The following is a 27,257-nucleotide window of genomic DNA, read 5'->3' on the forward strand; positions in this document are numbered from 1 at the left end:
ACTCTGATTTCACTGTGATTGAGAAATGGGAAGAAGTGTCAATGGCTTTCATTCCCAGGTATTTGTTTATAATCGTAGAAGATCCTAATATTAGGAAGACATTGAAGTAATGCGTCAGATCTCTTTACTGTCCAAGAAGTTACTGACCAGCTGATTACCATTAATAATGTGAATATTTGTAAAGGATGCTGCATTTCTTATAATGTCAATAATGCTGGGAGCGTTGTATTAAAAAATACGCATATAATCACACTGAAGTGGAGATTACTATTAAGGTGATGAAGAAATGCCTAACAATGTAGGGTGTGCATTCTAGATTTTTGTAATTCCGATGACTGCATATGGTATTCACTGCAGAAAAGAATAAGTATCTCATGACTAGGGCCCGTATATCTATGGCATGTCATATTTTATTTATTTATATTATTCCAAGGGAAAATGGAAATGGCGTATGGTTTTTAGTTCCGGGAGTGTCCGAAGACATGTTCGGCTCGCCAGGTGCAGGTCTTTTGATTTGACTCCCGTAGGCGACCTGCGCGTCATGACGAGGATGAAATGAGGATGAAGACGACACATACACCCAGCCCCCGTGCCAGCGAAATTAACCAATGATTGTTAAAATTACGACCCTGCCGGGAATCGAACCCGGGACCCGTGCGACCAAAGGCCAGCACGCTAACCATTTAGCCATGGAGCCGAACATTTCAATGGAAAATACTAGGTAAGCATGGTTTTACCTACGGTAACTAAAATTTTGCAATTTTCACGGGTCATAGAAAGTCATACTTCGGCTCTTCTTGCCATTTTCCGGTAATTTTTCATATTATGGTTATATTTCCCCATGAATTGTCGTGTTTTTCATATTTTTATATTTTTATTCCATTTTTTCATATCTACTTTCAGTCGTCACACAGACGGATTTTTCACATCTCCTAATTATTGTCTGTAATTTCTTAGAAATATGAATTTATGTGAAATAGAAAGGTAAGATGTATAGAAAGAGACAGAAAGGTGAGCCTCAATTGAATTCCTAATGATTCGACTTCCTTCAAATATGGCCTAATAACACCCTGCGATGTTCAGGAGTCCCTTTTCCGTTGCAAGTCAATTTTGCATGAAAATAGAAGATCGTCCCGGTTTGAAAACTCTAAAATGTATGTAATTTGCTATTGTAATTCTTTCTAACCACCCTTCAAATGTAACATTTATTTCATTCTGTTCAGAGTCAAGCGTTATCTCTGGATTGAGTAATTAAATAAATTCAAAATGTAACAACAAAATTAATATGAATACCTATTTTTTATTATTATTATTATTATTATTATTATTATTATTATTATTATTATTATTATTATTATTATTATTGAATGCTCTATATTTTAAAATATATTTTCAATATATCGTTAATTTAAACGGCAAGATTTTGAAGATTTTGAAAATGTGACTAAAAAATTTTAAGTCATATTTATTGTCTTGTTTATATGACACAATGTGCGAAAAGTCTAAACAAAGAAGAAGTCTATATATCTGTGTATACGTACTGTTATCTTCCAGTAACACAAATATGTCTGTCCTCAAAGCATAAATATTTGTGCTATTAGCTGTCTTTCTCGCGGGCCCCGGTTCGATTCTCGGTTTGCCATAAATTTAAGACTGACATGAATGCTGGTGTTTGTTTAAATACGTACCGCAGCTGGACCATCTCCGAATGAGGACACGAATTTACTTCAACAGAAAAATGAACCCTCTTCCATTTTTGGTTTCCAGCATCAATAGAAGTTTTTAGATGAAAAAACTGTTTTATTTTAAAAACCTGGCAAAAAGTGCCCCTTTAATGCTTTTAGCCTACATTAATGAAATATACATTTTCATTTCAAGAATTATCCTCACTTCAGTATTAATTGGATTCTTATGGGGATTAAATCAAAGTTCCTTACGAAAATTAATAGCTTAAGTAGTCCCTTTCGGTACTTCCTGGGGCCTATTCCACAAAAGTATGGTGTTGTACAATATAAGTTACTAGTGTGGGTTCTTGTAATGTATCGAGTTGTACATTTCCGTTCCACAAAAGATTGAAAGTGAATTGTTATAAGTTTTACAAGTGACGACATATCAATAAACATACTTCGTCATAGCTTGTTTATCTTCGTATTCCATTCGATGAATTATGTTACGCTTGCCTCATTTATCGTAATATCGTATTTTAAGGTAAGTTATGCAGCAAAGATTCAAATAACTCTAATATTCATGTGAATTTCTTAGTGCTACAATGTTATTTTCAGTTTATTTCTTTGATGATAGGAAATTACGCCGTTATTATCACCCAATCTGTTCTTCCGCAATCCTTGCATATGTTTCACGATAATCTGACAAACTTGGTCTGTCATTAGGAATCAGATGCCGCTAATAACGATATTCGGCCGCCAAACTTAATTACAAACTCTACATGAATTGTTAAAATGATGTCAAGAGAAACGAAGTTATTCGTTTGAAGGAAATATATTATTTTCGGTGCATTCGGCCAGAGTCTGAGAAAACAAGAAAAAATAAATGGTTGGATGGAAATATTTGACTTGCGAAAAGCTCATGGAGCTTTTGAGAAGAAAAGTTGGACATATCTAAGATACATACTGCTCATTAATGATTCCAGGAATGTCCTTCTTGGAACATATTTGTTCAGTATTTTCAGGCCAACGAACAATTTGAGGAAATTTTATATCATTTATTGCAGCTACCACAGACCGAAGATTTTGCCATACCATGCATATCTGTAATACCATGCTACTGACCACCATTCCCTAGCCAATGTAGAGTTGTTAGGAACTGTTGTTTAGCAGAGAGAGATTTATTTCTGTTCGTAGGATGTTTTAACCTATGCCCAGTATCTATCAAAAGTTCTTCCACTTGTATTGTGCTTAACCTAAAACGCTCATTGTATTCAAATACAGTTTTAAACTTGAAGTTTATTATTTCCCTATACAGACGGTAGTTTTCATTTTCATCACCGTCCGACTCGTTGGCTGAATGGTCAGCGTACTAGCCTTCGGTTCAGAGGGTCCCGAGTTCGATTCCCGGCCGGGTCGGGGATTTTAACCTTCATTGGTTAATTCCAATGGCCCGGGGGCTGGGTGTTTGTGCTGTCCCCAACATCCCTGCAACTCACACACCACACATAACACTATCCTCCACCACAATAACACGCAGTTACCTACAAATGGCAGATGCCGCCCACCCTCATCGGAGGGTCTGCCTTACAAAGGCTGCACTCGGCTAGAAATAGCCACACGAAATTATTATTATATATTTTCATCACCATCACTATCAGTACTGCTAGACCACATATTTATCAAAATGTATCAGAAATAAGTATATTTAAACAGCGCTAGTACATTTATTTATCTTTTTACCTTTCACTGGTAGAGAATACTTCCCAATTCACTAGTAAGTTACAAGTAATAGTACTTCCGTAGTACACACCCATAAACATTCACTGGTAATTTGTAAGTATGGAGAAGTAAAGTACAATAAAAAATTCTTTAGTGGAACAGAAACTCTAGTATTTCTACTAGTTACTAGAGAATTTACTTGTAATGTACAAAACCACTTTGGTGGAATAGGAAGATACTAGTGATTCAGACGATCGAAAAGCTCCCAACCGGCCTCGAGGGCATGGCCGGCCATTCCCTGTATTGCTCTCGTCGGCTGGTTTACATGAGAGTTTTTTGGAGATGCAACGAGAATGTTCCTCCTCCTGTAGCCACCTTGCGAATATTCTGGTACAGATCACCCCAGCTATAAAAAGGGAGGCTAGCCGCGGACAGTCAGTCAGTATTAGCATGCGTGGTGGGAGTCAGCGTTGGACACAATGTCTTGGGGTTCGGTGGATGGGTTGAGGGCGACAGAGGTGATGGCTGTCTGCGCTAATGTTCGATCGTGGTGGTTGTGATGTCGGAGTGTTCAGTGAGTAGCTGAACTGGAGATGGCGTGCGGGACAGAAGACTGTGTACTGCCCTGGAGTACTGCGTAATTGGAACAGCGCTAATGGTCACTTTGTGAATACTATCTTGCACTTTATCGCTGTTGCTGTTAAGTCTATGTCAGTTACTCGACTGTCTCGGGAATCGAACTAAGGAACAGTCACACTTTGCTTTGTAGTCAGTAGTAGTAGATTCGATGAAGAATACAATTTTATGGACATCTCCTACATATGAATCAAGAAAGGCTGACTGGAAAACTCGTTATATATTTCGAAGGGAAAAGGATTGTTTCCAGGTGGTTTATCGAGATACATGCTGATATGGAGAGAATTGGCATTAGTCATGAAGACACCCAAGACAGGAACCACTTCCGACAATTCGTTTCAGACTTCAGAGGCTTCCGAGAAGAAGAAGAAAATAAATCTTCAAAAGTGTTTTTTTTTTTTTTAGAAGAAAGAAGGAAGCAGATAAGCCAACGAACGAAGCTATATTTTTATTACTACAAATGTTTCATTTTGGACCTCAGCACCTTTGTACCTGTAAGGTATATAATTAAGAAATGAGTAGAAGTGAAAATCTAAAGAACTAAGCTCATTAGTAAAGAATACACGAGAATTATGTGTTACCAAGTTATCAGGGCTCATTTTAGGAGTGTTTTTTTCGCATGCCACCTCCCGTTTAGAAAACGTAACGCGAGTTCTCCCGTGTTAAATCACACTTGATGTAAAAGTTTCGTAAAAGTTCTCCCTTAGACGCCAGTAATTACCAACAGCGTCCATCTGATGCGCTATACTATTGTATATCAGACTTGGCAAGCTAATGGAACTCTGTTTGTGAATCAACAGCTGATGGATTTTAAAGTAGCTCTCTGTGGAGGAAACAAAGAAAGCGACAGAGAATAACGTGATTTACAACGTTTGTTGTCGCACGACAGCCATTAGGACACAATACATTGAAAGTTCTCGGCAGCTTTTTCACTGTAAAAGATGTGAAGGGAACGTAGTATCCTCCTTTTGTTGTCAATTCTTTTGAATAAATTGCACAAAAGAAATCCTCCGTTACTGTCAATTTTTAGATCAGGTAAATTTCATGACTAAAAAATGAAAATTCTCAGCATGTCTTCCAAGTAATATTTGACCGGGTCAGAAATTGAATGGATGAATCCCCCATTTAGCGGTGAGGATAGGAATTGTGCCGGCTGACGAAGCCTGTCGCACTCCTCTGGGGCAATGATTAATGACTGACAGACGAAATAAAATGACATTGGAGAGTGTTGCTGGAATGAAATATGACAGGGAAAACCGGAGTACCCGGAGAAAACCCTGTCCCGCCTCCGCTTTGTCCAGCACAAATCGCAAATGGAGTGACCGGGAGTGGTGAGTGGTGAGAGGCCGGCGCGCTGCCATCTGAGCCACGGAGGTTCCAAATTTCATTACTAATAAATAAAATACTAGGCATGTTTCGATATAACGGAGTATAACATATATTGATGCTGTGTTAATCTAGAAACCTCGTATGTCCAGAAATCGAAATTTTTACGAAGGAAATAAAGTAGTAGTAGTAGTAGTAGGAATTACCTTTTTCATAAAAATTAATAAATACTACTTTAGTAGACATCTATTTTAATGCAAATAATTAAACACTGAAAATGATGTAATATAAAAAGTATATATGAGGTATCGGCATGAATTGTCCGGTCATGTTAGATATGATATTTTGTGACTACCGTAATGCTCCAGCAATGAACATAAGAAGGTTTTTAATAAGACATTCAAATCTCGAATATACCAGGCATAATTTATAGGGTTTTCTTTTTGCCATTAGCACGAAAATCGGTATTTGTTTTTGGTTTTGGTTTTGTTTTTTCTGCACCATGAGGTTCAGTAAACATCTGGGTGATTACAGAAAATGAGAACAAAGCCCTAGAGGAACGATCGCTTGAAGAATCAGACAAGAGGGAGTACCACTGTTGTGATGTGATATGTCTCTTCAGCTGCCACTCATCTCCGATAGATGGGATTACTGCTGCGTCCCAAGTAAAACAACATGCCTGAATATTGACGAAAAGTATCTGGGGAGTTAGAGAACTTTGCATTTGTCCCGTCAACTGCGGGTAGTATTCGATTAATTTCTAGTTCTTTGAAATGAGTTAATAAAGGACAAGGTACACAATTGACAGCGAATCTGCCACCTGGTTGACAGTGCTAAAGGGATGTCTTTGATGACTGACTCATTGAAACGTCAAAAGAAGGAGCGAGTAGCATACTGCAATGCTTTACGCACAAAGTACAGAGTCGTATGGTCAACAGTTTAAACAAATCTCAGGACAGATTATTTAAATACATTTCCCCCGTAACTTATGATTATGACTATGAATTCACTCCACAGCAGAGCAGAATGTACCTTAATATTTTATCACTTAAATGAACTTTGTTAACATTAGGGGAAATGAAAGTTTTGTTTCAAGGCAAACTTCGCGGCTTACTGTGGGATGTGCTACACAAAGTACGGAGCTGCAAAGTAACTTAACAGCCATAAACATCATTAAGAAGAAAGCTTATAAAGTTTCTCATATAATAAACAACAAGTCATGTCTGCCTCATTAAACACTCAGTATTACTGGGGTGGAATGTTACAACGTTTTAGAAGGGCGTAGCTAATGTCTGCTAAGTTGATTGAAACTTACTGACCACACAACTGATAACTAGAATCTGGCAATAATAGGTTAATAAGAAAGCCTACAGAAGTGAATAACAAGTGTATTCCAGCCTGCACAGTGGTTATGCCCTGAGGTCTCCGTAAACATTATGGGCACGACACATCAGAAACCCTATAATTTATGTTATTATCAAAAGTCAACGGATAATTCACACGCGCAGTCAGATACGCAGATGACACAGTACTTCTTGCCAAAAGTATTGAAATCCTACAACTGTGCTTACACAAGCTTAATACAGTTTGAGAAGAAACGTGTCTCACAATCAACACTAAGAAATCTAAACTAATGGTTTTCAGTCGAAGAAGTTTTAAATCTATTCTGAAATTGAAAAGTCAATAAATACAACAAGTTGATGAATTTAAATACCTTGGTTGTTGAATATCAGATTATTTAAACCCAGGTCTCTCGAAATTAAGACCCGGACAATATCAGCATTCAAGAAAATTAAGACTTTACTGTGTGATGAAGCCTTAAACTTAAAATCGAGGCAGCGCATGGTTAAATGTTATGTTTGGTCAATTTTGCTTTATGTAATTGAAGCTTGGACCTTAAAAACGACCACCATAAAAAGACTGGAATCTCTAGAAATGTGGTTTTATACACGAATGCTGAGAGTCTCCTGGATAGAGTACAAATATTACAGAGAACAAACTGTAAAAGAGAACTCCTGATCAACATCAAATGCAGGAAAATTGCGTACTTGGAGCATGTGTTACGCGGTGAAATATATTATACCTCAGTTGAAAGGGAAAATACAAGGAAAGCGAGAAGTATGTCTCAAGAACATTCAAGACTGGATTGGAATATGGTCGTCGCAAAACTCTACCATGTTGTTGAAGATGGAAGAACACTGTTCATACTGATCGCCAACGTCCGGGAGACTGGGCAAGGCATATAGAAGAAGAAGAAAAAGAATCGCTACTAGCCTGCTTAACGGTTATGCCATTGTGTTTGCATAAACCTTAGGGGTACGGCTAAAAGAACCCTCAGAATTTACGTCACTCTCTATACTAGCCTGCAGAACGTTTAAGTCATGGGATTTGTATGAACATTGGGGGTACGGCCCGTCAGAAACCCTAGAGTGTATGCTACCCTCGCTACATTTTGGAAGAGCGGGTAGGCGACATTTTATAATAACAAAATTGGCTTGCATCCTGACCTAAAATTCCGCCGTCTACTGAAAAATGACAAGGAGAAGACAGTGATACTGAGTCACCGATTTTGCTCAAACTTGGCAGGTTGATCGCGGATAAAAGTTTTCCTCTAAGCTTCACAGCGTGCGTAGCTCTCGGCAATTTCCACAATGCTCTAGTTGTCAGCATCACGTGATCATCGGCGCTTCAGTTTTGCTGTTTCTTTTCTAATCCATTCTTTTTTTCTCTTATACAAGGTAAATCGAAAATCACTACGAAAATATCTGGAATGCCTTCATCATGTAGAGGAAAATAAAAAAGTGTATAACAACGTGGGCCCGGAAGAGTATAATACCATAATTTTCCTAGGGTGTACTTTCTGAGTGTATGTCGACGCGTCCTGGTTCCCAGAAAAAAATGCGAGACACTGGTTACCATTTTTACACAAGTAACCTTGTTGTGAATAAATCTGATGCGGATCTGAGCTGCTCATGATAAACTGTCCTCCCCAGTTCTTGGTGACTGCTTATTTGGATCCCGACTTACTGGACAAAACTACAAAGATTTCTTCGGTACAACATTCCCTGATTACTTAGAAGACATCCTCGGCGCAGGATAAGTAGATGTATACCAATTGCTTAGCCTCCACACTCTCCAGACTTCTATCTTCGGCGACACGTAAATACCGTCTTGTATTCGACTGCTCACGATTATGAACCAAATAAATGTTCGGATAACTTAGGAATTATGTCATTTCGCACCCTTGCTGTCATATGCCTCTTTCTTCTTTTCTCTTAGTGAGTAATACATTCCTAAAATTTTGCCAAAGACCTTTTAAACACCTGTATTATATCCGGAATTTCTCTTCATTTGAAGTAGAAAATGCGCAGATTAAGCATAATCCGTTAGTTAAACTGTGCCATTCGTGTCTTGACAAATCTTCCCTATTATTCGCTGTTGTTATAAAAGCTTCTAGACAAAATCATTGACTTGGACACTTCTAATGGCGACGATGGGACAGAAGATGGCAAGGAGTGGGAATAAAATGACGGTGCCCTTATATCAATCCACAGCCCGAGGTGAAAATGAGAAACCACGGAAAGAGTTACCGACAGTGACGCGTGAATTCACGTTAAAAGTTTTTATTGCTAGTTGCTTTACGTCGCACCGACACAGATAGGTCTTATGGCGACGATGGGACAGGGAAAAGTTAGAAGTGGGAAGGAAGCGGCCGTGGCTTAATTAAGGTACAGCCCCAGCATTTGCTTGGTGTGAAAATGGGAAACCACGGAAAACCATCTTCAGGGCTGCCGACAGTGGGATTCGAACCTACTATCTCCCGAATACTGGATACTGGCCGCACTTAAGCGACTGCAGCTATCGAGCTCGGTCACGTTAAAAGTTGCGTGACCCGAACCGAGTATAGTGTCGCCCATTGAGAATAGTTATTCTAAGCCTAATGTAATTGTGGAAGTTGGTCATGTCAGTTCTTGGTATTAAATAATTGTCATTTTCCCTAAAATAAATCGGGTATACAGAACTTATGAAAGGAGAAAACAGATAAAATACGAGACCTGTAAATAAAATGGTGGCAATATTGATAGAACGCAATATTTAATGAAGTAACAAGTACAATCGTATTATATTCCTTCGGTGTAGTCACTCGCAAAGTGGACTTAAGGCCCTGTGCCACCGGGCGACGAAGTCAGAGAACTATTGAAGTCCAAAGACGCAAGTTAAGATTTAGAAGGATGCGAAAACTCAGTGACTCAATTCAATTTTGGAAGGGAGTTTTACGAGGGTAACACTTGTGCTCCCTTACATAAAAATTATTTCTCATTAGGGAATATATTTAAGTCCGAAGACTGCCCAGATGAACCTACATGACAAAAAATAGAAAAAATGGAAGCCCTAACTGGTACATGCTAATGAAAGCCGCTGAAATCTTCCCTACATTTCACACGCAGCAATTATCACTTAGTTATTGTTATTCTGCCATACCTTATTAGTTGAGACATCCGCAGGCCATCCCCCCTACATCCTATCTCCCGAGGGAGATCCTCTCTATCCTCCATCAAGACGCCCACAAAATCACCGCGGCAAGATCAGACCCGCAGGCCAAATATTTCACAGGTTATATAGGAAGATGTCAAACTAATCTAAGTGTTTTTGTGTCGAACGTTTTGACTGGGCAACCTCAAGTAAGTATTGAAGGAAATGGTTGGTAAATAATTTTATATTTTGCCTTGTGATAGGCTGATAGAATTAGAGGTTCATTGACAACTTCAGAAAAATAAATATCTACAACAGAAAATTTGCCAGATGTTGGGAAGCCATTGGGGAACGCCAGGGCCGTTAGCAAGGCGTTCCCTGTTAATGAGAGCGACGGAGCCCTCTATAGGGCAGAGTACAGATGTCACGTGAAGAAACAGGCGACCTCGGAGGGCTTCCTTCAACTACGGAAACAGGAACGAAGTTATAAGGACTCATCTGGTGGGTACAGAGGGTGTTCCAAGTGTAGTGTGGGCGTTAAAAAAGACAGTAGTTAACCAAGATATGAATATTACAAACAGATTGGAATCGATGTAAGATGTAGTATCTACATCCCACCTCCCACCTCTACCGCCTCGAGGTCAGTGTCCTGCGTGAGACGTTCGTTCGGGGGCCAGTACTTCGCCCAACCAGCCTCACCTGCTATGCTGAACAGGGGTCTTGTCGGGGTATGGGAGGATTGGAAGGGATAGACAAGGAAGAGGGAAGGAATATGAAAGGAGGTGGTGGTGGACTTATGTTAGGTATCATCGCGGCATTTGCCTGGAGGAGAAATAGGACAGGATAGGGTGGCATGGAAAGCAGCATTAAACCGATCTATGGACTGGTGACCCAAACAGAAACAATTGGCCAGTATGTCACAATGTACATTTTGCAACAATTGAGGCAACGGAAAATTATCATCACTGCCATTACCACAGTCTTCAGCTACATGATGTGTAAGTGAAGACAGAGGAATCAAAATGCTCTGGATCTTACAAAATCCTAACCCTAACAGAGGTTTGAAATCCCGTTATAATTAAATACGAAGTACACGCATATGTTATTATGCTTGTCATATTAATCAAGACTGGAAAACACTTCTCTTATGAAGATTATTCACGCTGTTGAACCTAATAATGAAATTCTCATCGCCATAACTTGTCTCTGACATGAGTGGAAATTACATGAGAGGTAAAGGAGGATGTTTCTAAGCGGTCAGAGAGTTGTATTACTGCACAACGCGCATACAACGGAGGAGCGGTTAAAAAGGTAAACGGTAAACTTTCATGGAGTTTATTAGGTGGATATAGAACGGGGCTGAAATTACCTTTCCATGCAGCGTCACAAACTCACTTACGAGTGAGTGAGCTATGGGGGAAGAAGTAGAATATTTGAACATTACGTTTTATGATAGCTTAAAAAATCTGTGATACTAAAAGCTCTGCAAGCAGCAGATCATGTCAGTTTTAATCACAGGATATTACACAGGATGTAGTTGAGTAGAGCCCTCATCCAAATTAACTTGAATGGAAAAGAGTGTGTGAGTATTGACAACAATTGTGGGCTCACAATATACATGCAATCCATACCTAAGTGGTCAAAAATCGGACTCCATTTCTAAGTAAAAAACAGATAGGGAATCTGCCACCAGGGCGACTGTACTAAATGCAGATCAGTGTTGATTGATTGATTGATTGATTGATTGATTGATTGATTGATTGATTGATTGATTGATTGATTGATTGATTGATTGATTGATTGATTGATTGATTGATTGATTGATTGATTGATTGATTGATTGATTGATTGATTGATTGATTGATTGATTGATTGATTGATTGATTGATTGATTGATTGATTGATTGATTGATTGATTGATTGATTGATTGATTGATTGATTGATTGATTGATTGATTGATTGATTGATTGATTGATTGATTGATTGATTGATTGATTGATTGATTGATTGATTGATTGATTGATTGATTGATTGATTGATTGATTGATTGATTGATTGATTGATTGATTGATTGATTGATTGATTGATTGATTGATTGATTGATTGATTGATTGATTGATTGATTGATTGATTGATTGATTGATTGATTGATTTTGAGATTCTGGAATCTTAAAAATTCTTATTCTTCTTTCTTAATCCTTTTCCCTCGGACTCAGCGAGGGATCCCACCTCTACCGCCTCGAGGTCAGTGTCCTGCGTGAGACGTTCGTTCGGGGGCCAGTACTTCGCCCAACCAGCCTCACCTGCTATGCTGAACAGGGGTCTTGTCGGGGTATCGGAGGATTGGAAGGGATAGACAAGGAAGAGGGAAGGAATATGAAAGGAGGTGGCGGTGGACTTATGTTAGGTATCATCGCGGCATTTGCCTGGAGAAGAAATAGGAAACCACGGAAAACCACTTCGAGGTTAGCTGAGGATGGAATCGAACCCCCTCAACTCAGTTGACATCCCGAGATACAGCCGGGAATCAAACCCGGGCCTCCGGGGATGACAGCTAATACAACTAATCACGCTAACCAATACATCACAAGGCGGACATGGTAAAAATCGTTAGAGAGAATTCGATCGGTAGGTATGAAATATCTCACAGCTCTGAATGATGAATTTTCACGACCACATTGTAATAGAAATCGACGTTAACCTATTAGGTCGTGTTACGTACAGAATAAATATGGCCAACTGAACACTAGTGGGATCCGAATTAACAACCTCCTGATTTCAAGTCGGTTGCTCCGTTCATAACATCTCTTCAACATGTAAAATTATATATGTACGTAACACGCCCTAATAGGTTAACGTCGATTTAGATTACAATGCGGTCGTGAAAATTCAATATTCATTGACTTGGCCCACAACGGGCGACTTGCACGCACTTCGCAGTGTGATGGCGGTAGTAGCTTGGATGCTTTCCAACAAAACAAAAATGACCTAGGCGACCATAGCTCAATTGACAGAGCAACCGACGCGAAATTTCTTAGTTTTACACTTCCTGGCGTTTTCTCAGCTTTATTGGGATCGTTAAGTGTTTTGAATTTGACCCAGTTTTACTACCGTGTGCCCTTCCTGATGATAGCCCTATCCGGAGAGGAGGTGCGTTCGCTATTCCGCCTTTGTGTGGCTGCTGGTAATGTGATGTGTTGTGGGAAGATGAAGAGAAGCGTCCTAAGTAGAACACAAATACCTAATCTCCGAACCAAGGGGACTAAACAGACACAGCTAAAATCCACGGAGTAGGATCATTGAGCCGAAGAACCTGGTTATGTCCCTAATTATCTTAAGAAGAAGACGTATGGCTAACGAAAATCTGGAGACGACTGATGCAGGGACTTAGAGTTGACTCCATGGGTGACCTGCGCGTCTATGACGATTTCTAACGTTGGAGTCGGAAAAAAGACCAAGCCCTGGAATTAAGGAATGAAAGTTCAGATCCTCGATCCGTGCGGGAATCGAACCCGGGAGCCCTTGAACTAGCGGCCAACATGGTAACAATTAACGAGGAAATGAAGAAGAAAAAAGTGATAAACTAAACTGGGTAAGAAGGTGGAAGGAGTTGGCTGTGGCCTATGAATAGGGCATTTGTCTGGGAGTGAAAATGGAAACCCACAGAAAATAGTTCTCACGATATGGACGGCAGGGTTCGAACCCACGCGTCTCTTGGATGCACATCTTCTCTCCATAGCGAACATAAGTTGTGGTTGCGGTGTTCGGCCACTTCGATTTTCTTACCTCGTATGTAACCTCTCTTACGCATGGCCTCGGCTACATCTGGCTTGTTCGATTCCTTTTGAGTCATTCCTTCTTGTTTCAGTTTGTGACGGGCTTGAAGCTTTATTAATCAGGCTATTAAAACAAGGTTCCGCAAGGTTGAAAGGTTGAAATATGAACTTAATAGCATGCACAACAGGTCTGACATGAGATTTGCATAAACTATAGGGGTACTATATATATTTGGTCCCCTGGAAGTTATGTTACTCTCACAACACTGCAAAAGAGCGGGCTGACTACACATCCTACCAGCCAAAGTAGTTTGCATTCTAACGTATCACTTCCTAAAAATTCTGGCTCTAATTATTACATACATCGATAGACATAACGCAGAAGAAACGAACGACATCTAGCGGCATGAATTATACTAATATTTACCACACTCTCCGAGCGCTGAATTCACCATAAATGGCAGACGAGCATACTGTTTACTTTTACGCGTTCGCAACATGAAGACTATTCGAACCTTCCTCCTTTCAAGCCACGTATTGTCATTTTTGCTAGCTTTTATAGTTTTTAAATTATTGAACTAAGTCTGTGCAATTTTTGGGGCACATTCATTTTATTGACAAAATGAAACTTAATTTTGAATTGTCTACGTATTTCTAGTGGCCGTAGCCTTCACTACGGTACACCCACGGCTTTTACCTGGTGTGAAAGTGGGAAATCACGGAAAACCATATATAGGGCTGCCGAAAGTGGGGTTCGAATCCGCTATCTCTGGAATGCAAGCTCACTGCCAACTCGTTCCGTTAATTAATATTTATTATTGAAGCACTGAATTTTACAGGTCATACCGTCCGTTTAGATAATACTATAAAGACAATGCTGTGCATAAAACATGTGAAACCCACACACACACCCACACCCACGGCCCATGGGGTATAGTCAGACGTGTGTATTGTTTGACGTCTATCAATAATAGCTAGAGCCATGAGAGGATTCACGTGAATGTACCTAGGAGAGCGCAGTAAATGTCAGGTATAGTCTGGTTATCGCATACTGTACACTGGAATACTATCTCCATATTGTTTGAGTTCGGAACACAGAAACGAACCCTGAAATTAATGTATTTTGTACATAACGAATTATCTGGTTCAGGGAGGCAGATTGCTTTATATTTGTTACGCTACGAACCTACTACGCTGGCGTAGCAGGAGGAGAGGTGATACTTCCACGCGGCGCGTCCCAGGTGGCGGATAGGGGAGATGTAACCGGCTTAACGGCTAACTTGAGCGAAATGAAATAGCCTCGCGGACCAAACACAAAAACCCCTGTGCTTTGCGGACGCAGACAAAGAATACACCCACGGTATCCCCTGCCTGTTGTAAGAGGCGACTAAAGGGGCAACCAAGGGATGTTGAATTAGAACCACGAGACTACTTTTAATTCATACCATCACGTGAGGAACACTATTGTTCGCCCTTACTTCTGAGTAGTACCACTAAGTTAGGTACACAATAAGTCTGTGATTAGTAGCAGCAGTTGGTGGGTCACTATGGATTTACAGTACCGCTATATGAGGAAAACCACAGGTTTGCGTTGCCTATGAGTGGTGCCTAATCTGAGACACATCATAGGTCTCCATTACCTGTGCGTAGTACCACAACGTATGGAACACGGTAAGTACACATTCCTCATGATTTGTACCGCTATATGAGAAATACCGTGGTTGTACTTCTGTGAGGGGCCGTTAACCTGGATTTTGGACCCCTTTAGACAGCAAGGATCATCGATTCAGGATTGTGCTTTGGAAGCAGCCCCTTGGTCAGTATAAGATAGCTTCTGGGAAGGTGGGGCATTGCGGGTCGAATCTACTGCTTGTTTTAAGTTCATTACCATTGCTCATCGTCTCTTTTTTTAATTCTACTCCATAGATTAATTTTGTAACTATTTCTTTAACTTTCAATATTGCGAGTTGGATCCGCCGATTATTTTGAATTCATATTCATCCTTTCATTCTTCTTCAACACATTTGGAATTCTGGGAAGTGGATGAGTTTTGACCTTTTAAATTGTCATTATATTCGGTCTCATTAGGGGCCGATGACCTAGACATTAGCCCTCTTTCAAGAACAAGCGTCCTCATCATCATCATATTTGTTACAAGAAACAGATTACTTACCCAGAGATGTAAATGTTAGTGTGCCAGAATTACTAGAACTACTCCACTAAAAATGTGCAAACATTTGCGTGAATTAGAGGGATGAAGCGTTCCGAGAGAGAAATATAATTTGTTACACCATCAACTTCCAACAATGGACAAGGTATACAGCAGGCAAATGAAACGTGTAAAGCTAAACAGTTGAGAATCAACATGCGCTATTAGCAGCTCACTGAAGGCAGGCTAAAATACATAAGAATCGTTTCTTTTCTGAAACAGCACATGTCAATAAATCTTAGTTTGGAGATATCCACCTAAACCGTATAGGAACGGTACACAATATACACGTTGTAAAAACACTATGTTTTATAGGTAGAGGACATTGAAATCTATGTTTTTATTGAAAAAAAGGAATTAATATTGCAGTAGTTTAGGTTTGTCGGAAATTTTATTCCCTTGACATGTGCTGTTTTACCAAAAAAATGGGCGGCAAAAATTAATTTATTACAAAATATCTTTATTTTCGCTCTTTTACAAAAGTGTTTGGTCAGTATTCATTCTAGTCATCACCGAACACATTATCTTTGGTAACTGGCCAATTAATAATCTCATTGTAGAAATCAAGATGCTCTTCTGGAATATACTGCATTGTTTTCCTTATATCCTGTATTTTCTTCTCCTGAATAGGCAGTCTTTCTCCTGGATATGCTAACTTTGTAGGGAACGTTATGACTCTCATTGAATTCATGATACCTAGATTGAACGTATGTACCACTAGACCGTCAATGAAATCTCGAGCTTGAACAGTATTCGTCATTTCACTTGAGTATGTGAAGTGACTGAAGAACGATATCTGGAACGATTATTTTTGGTCTCGTGGAAGTCTGCGATTCATTGATTCCACAGATAGGCAGTTTTTTTAAAAAAATGAAGGCCACCAATATTTGAAGTCAATAATATCTTTGGATTCAACCATTTTAACTGTAAACTTTCTTTGACTTGTGGACTGTACAATCATCTCTGTATAATCTTTGGGAACGTAAATTCTTGTCATTTTTCCTTACCACTCTTTTTACTCCAGCAAAATGCCTGTCATTGGATAAATAAGAGTGTCCTCTTTAAGGAAAATACTGATAAATTGTCTGAAATCTGCCCATAGTCACCAAAGCTAAGAAAAATCGTATGACCGTGTGGTTACGATTTTGTCCAGGGCAAGAGTCTGAAAACACATGGAGGTGTTTAACATTTCATTGTTAATGAAGTCCAAAAGAAAAGAGACAACTTCATTCGGACCTTTATGTCCTTTCCCTTCATGATATGTATAAAACTTCGTCTTATTAGGACCCAGTGATGTGACGCTAAATATATTCACTGTTAACTGGCGGAAGTAAAAAATATCCTGCACAGGGATATCTGGCAGGGGCAAATTTTGCATAAAATCGAATGTAATAGCAGCAATTGAATGGTCTTCCAAGCATTTCTCTTCTCCATGTCTGTATATTGCACATTCCCTCTCATTTCAATAATAGGTGCAATGTCTGCCAGCTGGATGAGTGGAACTGCCCATTGGATACAGCAAGCCAGTTCATTTTACGGATAAAGTGCACATGTCAGGGACAAGTGCTGTTTCTCCAACAAACTATTATTACCAGGCAGAGCTACCGGATAAAGCAATGCAGTGTCTGCAGAAAACGATAGATCTATACTTAAAGACTGTATTACTTGCCTTAACTCAATTTTTGCAAAATCTTGACATGTGTCGTTTCAAAAAAACGATTCTTGAAGAAACCCCTTTTCCTTTTTCTAAAATCAAATTATTGTAAATATGTCTCCCATGCATGGCTAGTCGAGGTTTGCTTTGGATTCAAAGTGCAAAAACGATATGATGAAGCAGTGTTACGTCTTCTATTAAAAAGTTAACGTGGGGAAATCTAAGCTCCTCACCATTTTCCTGTTCTCAGGAGGACCTAAACTTATTCTATAGAAACTTCCAAATATCTGGTCATTACTTTCCCAGATAAGGAGGAAGAATATCCTCAAAGAAACGCAAGAGAGGCATTCACGTCGATGAGTAGAACAGTTTCAGCTTCTGACACAGCGATATCCCCAAGAGACTATTCACATAACGCTAGTTCGTCGGAACTGGCGTGATGAGATTAGAAAAGATGACGCAAGATAAATCACCGTTCCTCATCAAGGAAGAGAGATTGTTTGGGGACTGGGTAGTCGAGGATATTTCGTTCATCACCAGAGAGGACATATGTTGGAAACTTCCAATTGCATCCCTTCCTAGGGACACTGAGATCTTGAAATCAATGTCGGGGCTTGCGCGCGCGATGATCCCGAGGACTATGCCAGTAGAGCCAGACTAAAAAAAGTCTCCCAGTGTTACTAAGATTTCCTGGCTCTTTTGAGATAAATATTTCTTATGGCTGGAGGTCAGCCAAAAATTTCTGAAACGTAAGGCAACAAAATGTGTGACAGAAGTCAAATTATAGCAACCGTGCAGACAGTGATGTAAGGTTTTGTTACCTAGCAACCATGCAGACAGTGATGTAAGGTTTTGTTACCTAGCAACCGTGCGGACAGTCATGTAAGGTTTTGTTACCTAGCAACCGTGCAGACAGTGATGTAAGGTTTTGTTATCTAGCAACCGTGCAGACAGTGATGTAAGGTTTTGTTACCTAGCAACCGTGTAGACCGTGATGTAAGGTGTTGTTACCTAGCAACCGTGCAGACAGTCATGTAAGGTTTTGTTACCTAGCAACCGTGCAGACAGTGATGTAAGGTTTTGTTACCTAGCAACCGTGCAGACAGTGATGTAAGGTGTTGCTACCAGCAACCGTGCAGGCAGTGATGTAAGGTTTTGTTACCTAGCAACCGTGCAGACAGTGATGTAAGGTTTTGTTATCTAGCAACCGTGCGGACAGTCATGTAAGGTTTTGTTACCTAGCAACCGTGCAGACAGTGATGTAAGGTTTTGTTACCTAGCAACCGTGTAGACCGTGATGTAAGGTGTTGTTACCTAGCAACCGTGCAGACAGTGATGTAAGGTTTTGTTATCTAGCAACCGTGCGGACAGTCATGTAAGGTTTTGTTACCTAGCAACCGTGCGGACAGTCATGTAAGGTTTTGTTACCTAGCAACCGTTCAGACAGTGATGTAAGGTTTTGTTACCTAGCAACCGTGTAGACCGTGATGTAAGGTGTTGTTACCTAGCAACCGTGCAGACAGTCATGTAAGGTGTTGTTACCTAGCAACCGTTCAGACAGTGATGTAAGGTTTTGTTACCTAGCAACCGTGCAGACAGTGATGTAAGGTTTTGTTACCTAGCAACCGTGCGGACAGTCATGTAAGGTTTTGTTACCTAGCGACCGTGCAGAGAGTGATGTAAGGTTTTGTTATCTAGCAACCGTGCAGACAGTGATGTAAGGTGTTGTTACCTAGCAACCGTGCAGACAGTCATGTAAGGTATTTTTACCTAGCAACCGTGCAGAGTGTGATGTAAGGTTTTGTTACCTAGCAACCGTGCAGACAGTGATGTAAGGTGTTGCTACCAGCAACCGTGCAGGCAGTGATGTAAGGTGTTGTTACCTAGCAACCGTGTAGACCGTGATGTAAGGTGTTGTTACCTAGCAACCGTGCAGACAGTCATGTAAGGTTTTGTTACCTAGCAACCGTGCAGACAGTCATGTAAGGTGTTGTTACCTAGCAACCGTGCAGACAGTGATGTAAGGTTTTGTTATCTAGCAACCGTGCAGACAGTCATGTAAGGTTTTGTTACCTAGCAACCGTGCAGACAGTGATGTAAGGTTTTGTTACCTAGCAACCGTGCAGACAGTGATGTAAGGTGTTGCTACCAGCAACCGTGCAGGCAGTGATGTAAGGTTTTGTTACCTAGCAACCGTGCAGACAGTGATGTAAGGTGTTGTTACCTAGCAACCGTGCAGGCAGTGATGTAAGGTGTTGTTACCTAGCAATCGTGCAGACAGTGATGTAAGGTGTTGTTACCTAGCAACCGTGCAGACAGTGATGTAAGGTGTTGTTACCTAGCAACCGTGCAGACCGTGATGTAAAGTACTGTTACCTAGCAACCAAGCTGGCGGTCATCAGAAACCAGCAGCAATTGATGGAGTGCCATGATGGGGAGAAATATTTACGAGCATTTGATTTTCGCAAAGGAAAATGTGGTGTCTTTTCTATTTCAGTCAATAACCACTGAGGTGGTAGAATCCCTATCAGTTGCTCACCCAGTATTGACTAAAATAATTTCAAATATTTGAAATTTTGTCGAACATTTTCCTCGTCTGATGAATATTTGCCCAAATTCTTCCTCTACAGTTCCAAATTTTTCTTCATATGATGGACTTTCCTACGTTTAAAACACCACTCGAGCTTATACGTATACTAGCATGTGCCCACGTTTATTAATTCAGCCACTTGGGTGTTTCTAAAACATAAAAGTTGCTTGCTGATGAAGCTGACAGCTCGATTTCTTAGAGCAAAAAAAATCTTTCTTTGACCCAACCATGAGTGATCGGTGAAATTCTGTGCCCACGTACGTTCAATATGTGGATGGGCATCGCAAACATACACACAGGCAAACAATTCCGGATATCATGGACAGAATATTCCTTTTTTTTTACAAAACTGTCTTTACTTCGCACCGACACAGATAGGTTTTACGGCGACGATGGGATAGGAAAGGGCTAGGAGATGGAAGAAAGCGGCAGTGGCCTTAATTAAGGTCTGGTGTGAAAATGGGAAACCACGGAAAACCATTTTCAGGGCTGCCGACAGTGGGATTCGAACCCACCATCTCCGAATGCAAGCTCACAGCTGCTCGCCCGCCCCCCTGCCTAGGTGTAATTCACACGATGGTACTAACCACAAGTAGCATAGACGCATAGGGGTTTCCTCACGTAATGGTATTAATCACGAGTAAACTCATGATTTCAAGTCCATAATCGTCTGGTCGCCACTTTTAGTCGCCTCTTATGATAGGCAGGGAATACCGTGGGTGTATTATTTGTCTACGTTCCCACCCCCAGAGGGTTAAGATTATACCGAACGTATCATTTGTCTGCCGTAGGAGACGGTGGTGGTGGTGATTATTGTATTAAGAGGAAGTTCAACTAGACACCCATACTCTGTAAAGCACTAATCAGAAAGAAAATATGGAAGGGATCCGACACTTCGAATAATGAAGGTATCGGCCATAGAAAGGTAAAGGCCACTAAGGTCTTGAAAATGAAAGACACCATGCGCCTCGTCCGGCTCCATGGCTAAATGGTTACCGTGCTGGCCTTTGGTTACAGGGGTCCCGGGTTCGATTCCAGGCAGGGTCGGGAATTTTAAGCATAATTGGTTAATTCCCCTGGCACTGGGACTGGGTGTATGTGTCGTCTTCATAATCATTTCATCCTCATCACGACGTGCAGGCCGCCTACGGGAGTCAAATCAAAAACTTGCACCTGGCGAGCCGAAGTCTTCGGACACATCCCAGCAATACAAGCCATACACCATTTCATTTTTACCGTAAGTCTCGAGTAGTCTAATATCGTCCGGGTCGGGAAAAAACCAGATTCGACCAAAGGAGGTCGGAAAAATGAAATGTCGTATGGCTTGTAGTGCCGGGATATCCCAGAACGGGTTCGGCTCGCCAGGTGCAGGTCTTTCTATTTGACACCTGTAGGCGACCTGTGCGTCGTGATGAGGATGAAATGATTATGAAGACAACACATACACCCAGCCCCGGGCGATTGGAATTAACCAATTAAGGTTAAAATCCCCGACTCGGCCGGGAATCGAACCCGGGACCCTCTGAACCGAAGGCCAGTACGCTGACCGTTCAGCCAACGAGTCGGACAAAGGAGGTCGGATTTATGTTAGATGAAATAGAAGAGCCTGGCACAAGTAAGTAGATGCAATATCAGAACCCCGCTAAGGGCTCCGTGGCTGCTAACTCATTCTCAAAGGTTCAGAGCCCCAGGAGCCCCTTTCAGTCGCCTCTGACGACAAGCAAGGGATTCCGTGGGTATTTTCTATGCCCCAGCCACAGGGGAACGTAAGAGACGACTAAGAGGAACTCTCGAATGAGGAGCGTGGTTGGTGACCAAGGGGCCGCTAGTTCACTTTCGTCCTTTCTGTCGAACCTCCTTTGGTCCACCCTTGTTCACTTTCGCACCCGGATTGTATTGGGTTTGTGATGCCTAGAGAGTTTTTCGCTTCCTTGCCCTTCGCGTTTCTTTCATTTTTCACCAATACCTTCATTCCTACTTTTTCACTCTGGTTAGTTGTAATAGAATATGGTTATCCAGTTTTACTTTCTCTTAAAACATTCATTCGGATGTGTAGGTTAAAATGCAAAATAATTTGGCTAATAGGAAGTGCAGTTTATCCCGCTGTTCCTTAATGCAGCGGGAGTAACATAACTTCTAGAAAATTCTAATAGTCCGGGCCACCTAATGTGTATGCAAATCTCATAGCAGAACTGCTGTCCGGGCTTGTATATACCTGTCACTCTCTTTCAGTATGCATTCTAACCTGCACATGTCCAGAGCCCGGATGTTTATGCAGTAGTAGGTTAGAATGCAAAGTTTCTGAAGCGAGCAGCAAGTATAGTCTACCTTCACAACGACTATGCTATGGGGTTTGCATAAATATTAGGGGTACGGCCCATCAAGACTCCTATAATTTATGTTATACTTGCTACATTATGGAAGAGCAGGTGGCCGACACTTCCTATTAACCAAGTTTAGTTTGCAATCTAACCTGTTACTGCATGAAAATCCGCGCTTTACACATGTCTAACAAACCCTGCTTGTACAATAACCACCAGACCACTTTCCACTTCTCCACAGACACATCGTCTGCGGTTCACTCAGCTGTAATTACCCCTAGAGGCAAAAGCCTTTTACAATCTACTCCTCAAGAGCATTTTACACAATTAGCTTAGTGTTCCTTGTCCAGTTGCTTTATCACATCTCCCGCTCTGGATCAGACCTACAGTGTCACACTCCGCATTGCGGGATTGTGGGCTCAGATGTTGCCGATATCTTCAAGAGCAGAAAGTAGTCCAATAGGCTCTCTCCACGCCAGTCAACCTCAACGATGTGAAGAATTTCCGGTGACACAAAATTAATTAAAACTCTCCGCAACCCCGTCCAATATGGTTCCGATTTCACTTACGTTGAAACTGTCACGAGGACACCTGAATCAGGGCCGCACAAATTGAGAACTTGGGGCCAAATTAGTCGCTACAAAGCTTTTACCTGTGGCCCACCAGAAATGAAGTCTTTACTATCGTAAATTTTTGAGTTTAGTTTCTATAGCTTATAAAGATTTTCAATATCAGCTGAAACGATTTAACGGCATTGTACGCACCACACCATTAATACGTTGCCTTGCAATAGACGACCTCGACGAAACTATGAGATGGACAGCAGACAATGGCATCCTGATAAATACGGTCTCACTAATAAGAAAAGTCCTCTCAGCTTCAATTACTGTATTGATGGGCTGATAGTATTTCTTGAGGATCACTGTAAGCACCTGCGTGTTAATATAAGGAATGATCTTCACCGAGGTAATCACATTAACGAGGTAGAAATTGAAAGGCTACAGATATAAAGGAGAGGACATACCGAATAAGTCTATGGTGTGACTGCAACTAGAGTATGGCTACAGAGTATGGGACTCTCTCTAGGATTTACTGATACTATGTGTGTTGTGTTTTGTATTCAGCCCGAAGGCTGGTTGGATCCTCAACAGTTTCACAATTAGCTGTCATAGATGGCCTAGGTGTCACAAAAGAGGCGTACTAGGGAAATGAGGAGTGAGGTAGTTTCCTGCTGCTTTCCTCTATTGATACTATAACTGGAAAATATCCACAGGCAGGTAACAAGATTTGTTTTGGGTGATTTCCGACATAAGAGTAATAGAGTAATGAGGCGAGCTGCTCGGCCAAGCGGTATGTACCATCAATAATCATTGATCTGCATTTAGGACTATCAGCCAGGTGGCAGTTTCCTTATCCATTGTTTACCTAGATCTTTATTTAAAGGTTTTCAAAGAACCTCGAAATTCTCGAACATATCCCTTTATAATACATCCGTACTTCTTGGGCTAAAAATTAATATTTTCTCCAATTTAAACTGTTGCATTCCAACCTCATCTTCGTGTTATGATCTTTCGTACATTTGAAAGCTCCCCTCAAATGTATTCGTCTACTTATGTCATTCCACGCCATCTCTGCACTGAGAGCTCGAACCTTATTACATAGTCATCGTTTTCCCAGCCCAAAGTTCGCAACATTTTTGTAACACTACTCTTTTGTCAGAAATCACATAGAACAAATCGAGCTGCTTTCCCTTGTATCCTCTCGAGTTCTCGTATCAATTAATCCTGGTGAGAGTCCCATACACTGGGATTATAGTTTAATTACGGTCTTACCGGAGACTTATAAGCCCTCTCCTTTTCGTCCTTGCTACAACCCCTAAACACCCTCATAACCGTGTGCAGACATCTGCAACCTTTCCTAACAACCTAGTTCATATGCTTACCCCAACGAAGATCATTCCTGATATCGACACCTAGGTACTTACAGTGATCCCCATGAGGTACCGTCACCCCATCAACACAGCAATTAAAACTGAGAGGACTTTCCCTCTTGTCGAAACGTGCAATTTGACTTTTCATCCCATTTATCATAATAATAATAATAATAATAATGTTATTTGTTTTACGTCCCACTAACTACTTTTTAAGGTCTTCGGAGACGCCGAGGTGCCGGAATTTAGTCCCGCAGGAGTTCTTTAACGTGCCAGTAAATCTACCGACACGGGGCTGTCGTATTTGAGCACCTTCAAATACCACCGGACTGAGCCAGGATCGAACCTGCCAAGTTGGGGTTAGAAGGCCAGCGCCTTAACCGTCTGAGCCACTCAGCCCGGCTATTTATCATCATACCATCCGGTCTGCCAATGGAGAAATGGCGTGCAATGGTATTAATAAACGAATCAGCTTGAGTGGACCTTTTAAGAGTAGCAAAACGATCATAATATGAAGGTAAAGTTGGAATTGTTCAAGAAGACAAATTGATACAAATATTCATTGGTAGGAAGAAGAATTATGGATTGGACTATTATTCAAGAAAGAAACGTCTATGTTCTTTTGAAATCATTTAAGAAAGGGCTAGGATAGCGAATCTGCCCCGTCGGCGATAGTGCCCTGATTTCTAAACATTAACATGTGGAGTAGCAAATGTCCTCCACTCCGCGCACGGTTATGCAGTGAGATTTGCATAAAGTTTAGGAATGAGACCTATTATAGCCCCTATAATTTATGCACTTTACCTACATAAATGTCAAGCGGAATGGATGCCACTTGCCCATTGCCTTAATAAGATTGCATTCAAGTCCGTCAGTGCTTGGAAATCCGTGCTCTACAGATCAATGAATATTTATTGCCTCCGTGCATCACTGGTAGAGTGTCCAAGACTCCCAAGTGGCGGGTTCAAGCCCGGAAGAAGTAGAAGAATTTTGAAGGGCGGAAAGACTCCCAGGTGACACTTCATGTCCTAAAAGATCTGTGGTGACACGTTTGGTGTTTACTCGACAAAAGTAATTACAACTCAGGCATAGACGACCAAGAGAGATTCCGTTTAGTCTGCCATCTAGTGGGCACAGTGTAAAACGGAAAGTCGAAATTGACGAGCAAGCAGCGAGATGGAGTCACATTAAAATGCCTGCACACGATAGCTGAGGCCATTTGATTGATTGATTGATTGATTGATTGATTGATTGATTGATTGATTGATTGATTGATTGATTGATTGATTGATTGATTGATTGATTGATTGATTGATTGATTGATTGATTGATTGATTGATTGATTGATTGATTGATTGATTGATTGATTGATTGATTGATTGATTGATTGATTGATTGATTGATTGATTGATTGATTGATTGATTGATTGATTGATTGATTGATTGATTGATTGATTGATTGACAGCACAGGAAATCTAATCATTCTTGTAGATGTTCTTGGCAAGAGAGATCGTGGACGAGTTCTCACTCGATGGTCGAACATTCACAACTGGGTTGAACATATTTGGCCCATTGCGTCTGGCCGAGGACAACTGACCAATAGCCTCCTCGGAGATCACGACCCTCAGAAATGAGCGAACGATAAGAAGGGTTGAAATCTGTCTCATCCTTAGTATATAAGCCCTTGATTTAATTTACCAAAACTTGATAAGTTTAGATAAACGCAGCAGTCATAAATAAAGTTCCAAAAAGACATATAAACAAATACAGAGAGAAAAATTCAACTAATTAAACACATATTTAGTAATTGGTATGTTGCAGGAAAAGCCTCGTATTAACAGGCCACGTTGTGTAACACATGTAATGTCGTCACGGCTTGCTACACTTCATTGCCCTTTATTGACGCAGTTATTAGCCCAATCTATCCGAGCTCCCACTACATAATCGATGTCTCTGATTGGTCATGCATCCAGGGCTGCATCACTGACAGATTACTATTATTATTAGTATTATTGTATTATTTATTCGCCATAGAAGATACGTTAGGGCCTTCATTTATAACAATATAACGTTAAAAGTTATGAATACTTTACTTGAACAAAATACAAGAATTTTAAAACAGTGTCTCAGAAAGGGATAGAGACTGAAGTGTAACACCAAGAAAGAATAGTGTGTCGAAAAGAACTGAATAAGTGAAAAATATCCAAGGCTGGGCATAAGAGAGTCTAGGCATAAGGTAAGAAAGTCGTGTTGAGCGAAGACTGCCAGATACAACTACATCCACCACTCCCTGCGCAAAAACCAAGATTTCGTACCGGGATGTGGAGTAGATAGCATAACTTCAGAAGTTTTACTCCGGAAGACACTCGAGAGGATATAATGGAATTGATGAAGATATAGCAGAACCTGGTGAGCAAATTTATATTGCAGTACTAATGTGTCTTTATACATTATGTCTTTTGATGGCGTGTAGTAGACATTACAAAATTAAATGAGCTACTATTTGTACTGACTGGCATTTATACAATATATCCTTCTGCTGATGGTAGATTAAAACGCTGAAAATAACTTGTAGATTGACCATATCCAGTCATAAAATTGGGTTCGAAGAATTTTCAGATTAAAAGTAGTCAGATGAACTGTTGGAAATAAGAGCTCCCGCGTGACATTTCCCTTCATGCTGGCAAATTATTTATTTTTATTTTTTATTTTTAGTTTTACATTTGGCTGTACGTTACACCGACACGGATAGATCTTATGGCGACGATGGGAAAGGAAAAACCTAGGAGTGGGAATGGAGCGCCCGTGGCTTTAATCAAGGCACAGCCTCAGCATTTGCCTGGTATGAAAATGGGAAAGCACAGAAAACCATCTTCAGGGCTGCCGACAGTGGGGTTCGATCCCACTATCTACCGGATGCACGCTCACAGCTGCGCGGCCCTAACTATTATTAT

This window comes from Anabrus simplex, chromosome 13 (assembly GCF_040414725.1).
Source record: "Anabrus simplex isolate iqAnaSimp1 chromosome 13, ASM4041472v1, whole genome shotgun sequence".
Taxonomy (NCBI): Eukaryota; Metazoa; Arthropoda; class Insecta; order Orthoptera; family Tettigoniidae; genus Anabrus; species Anabrus simplex.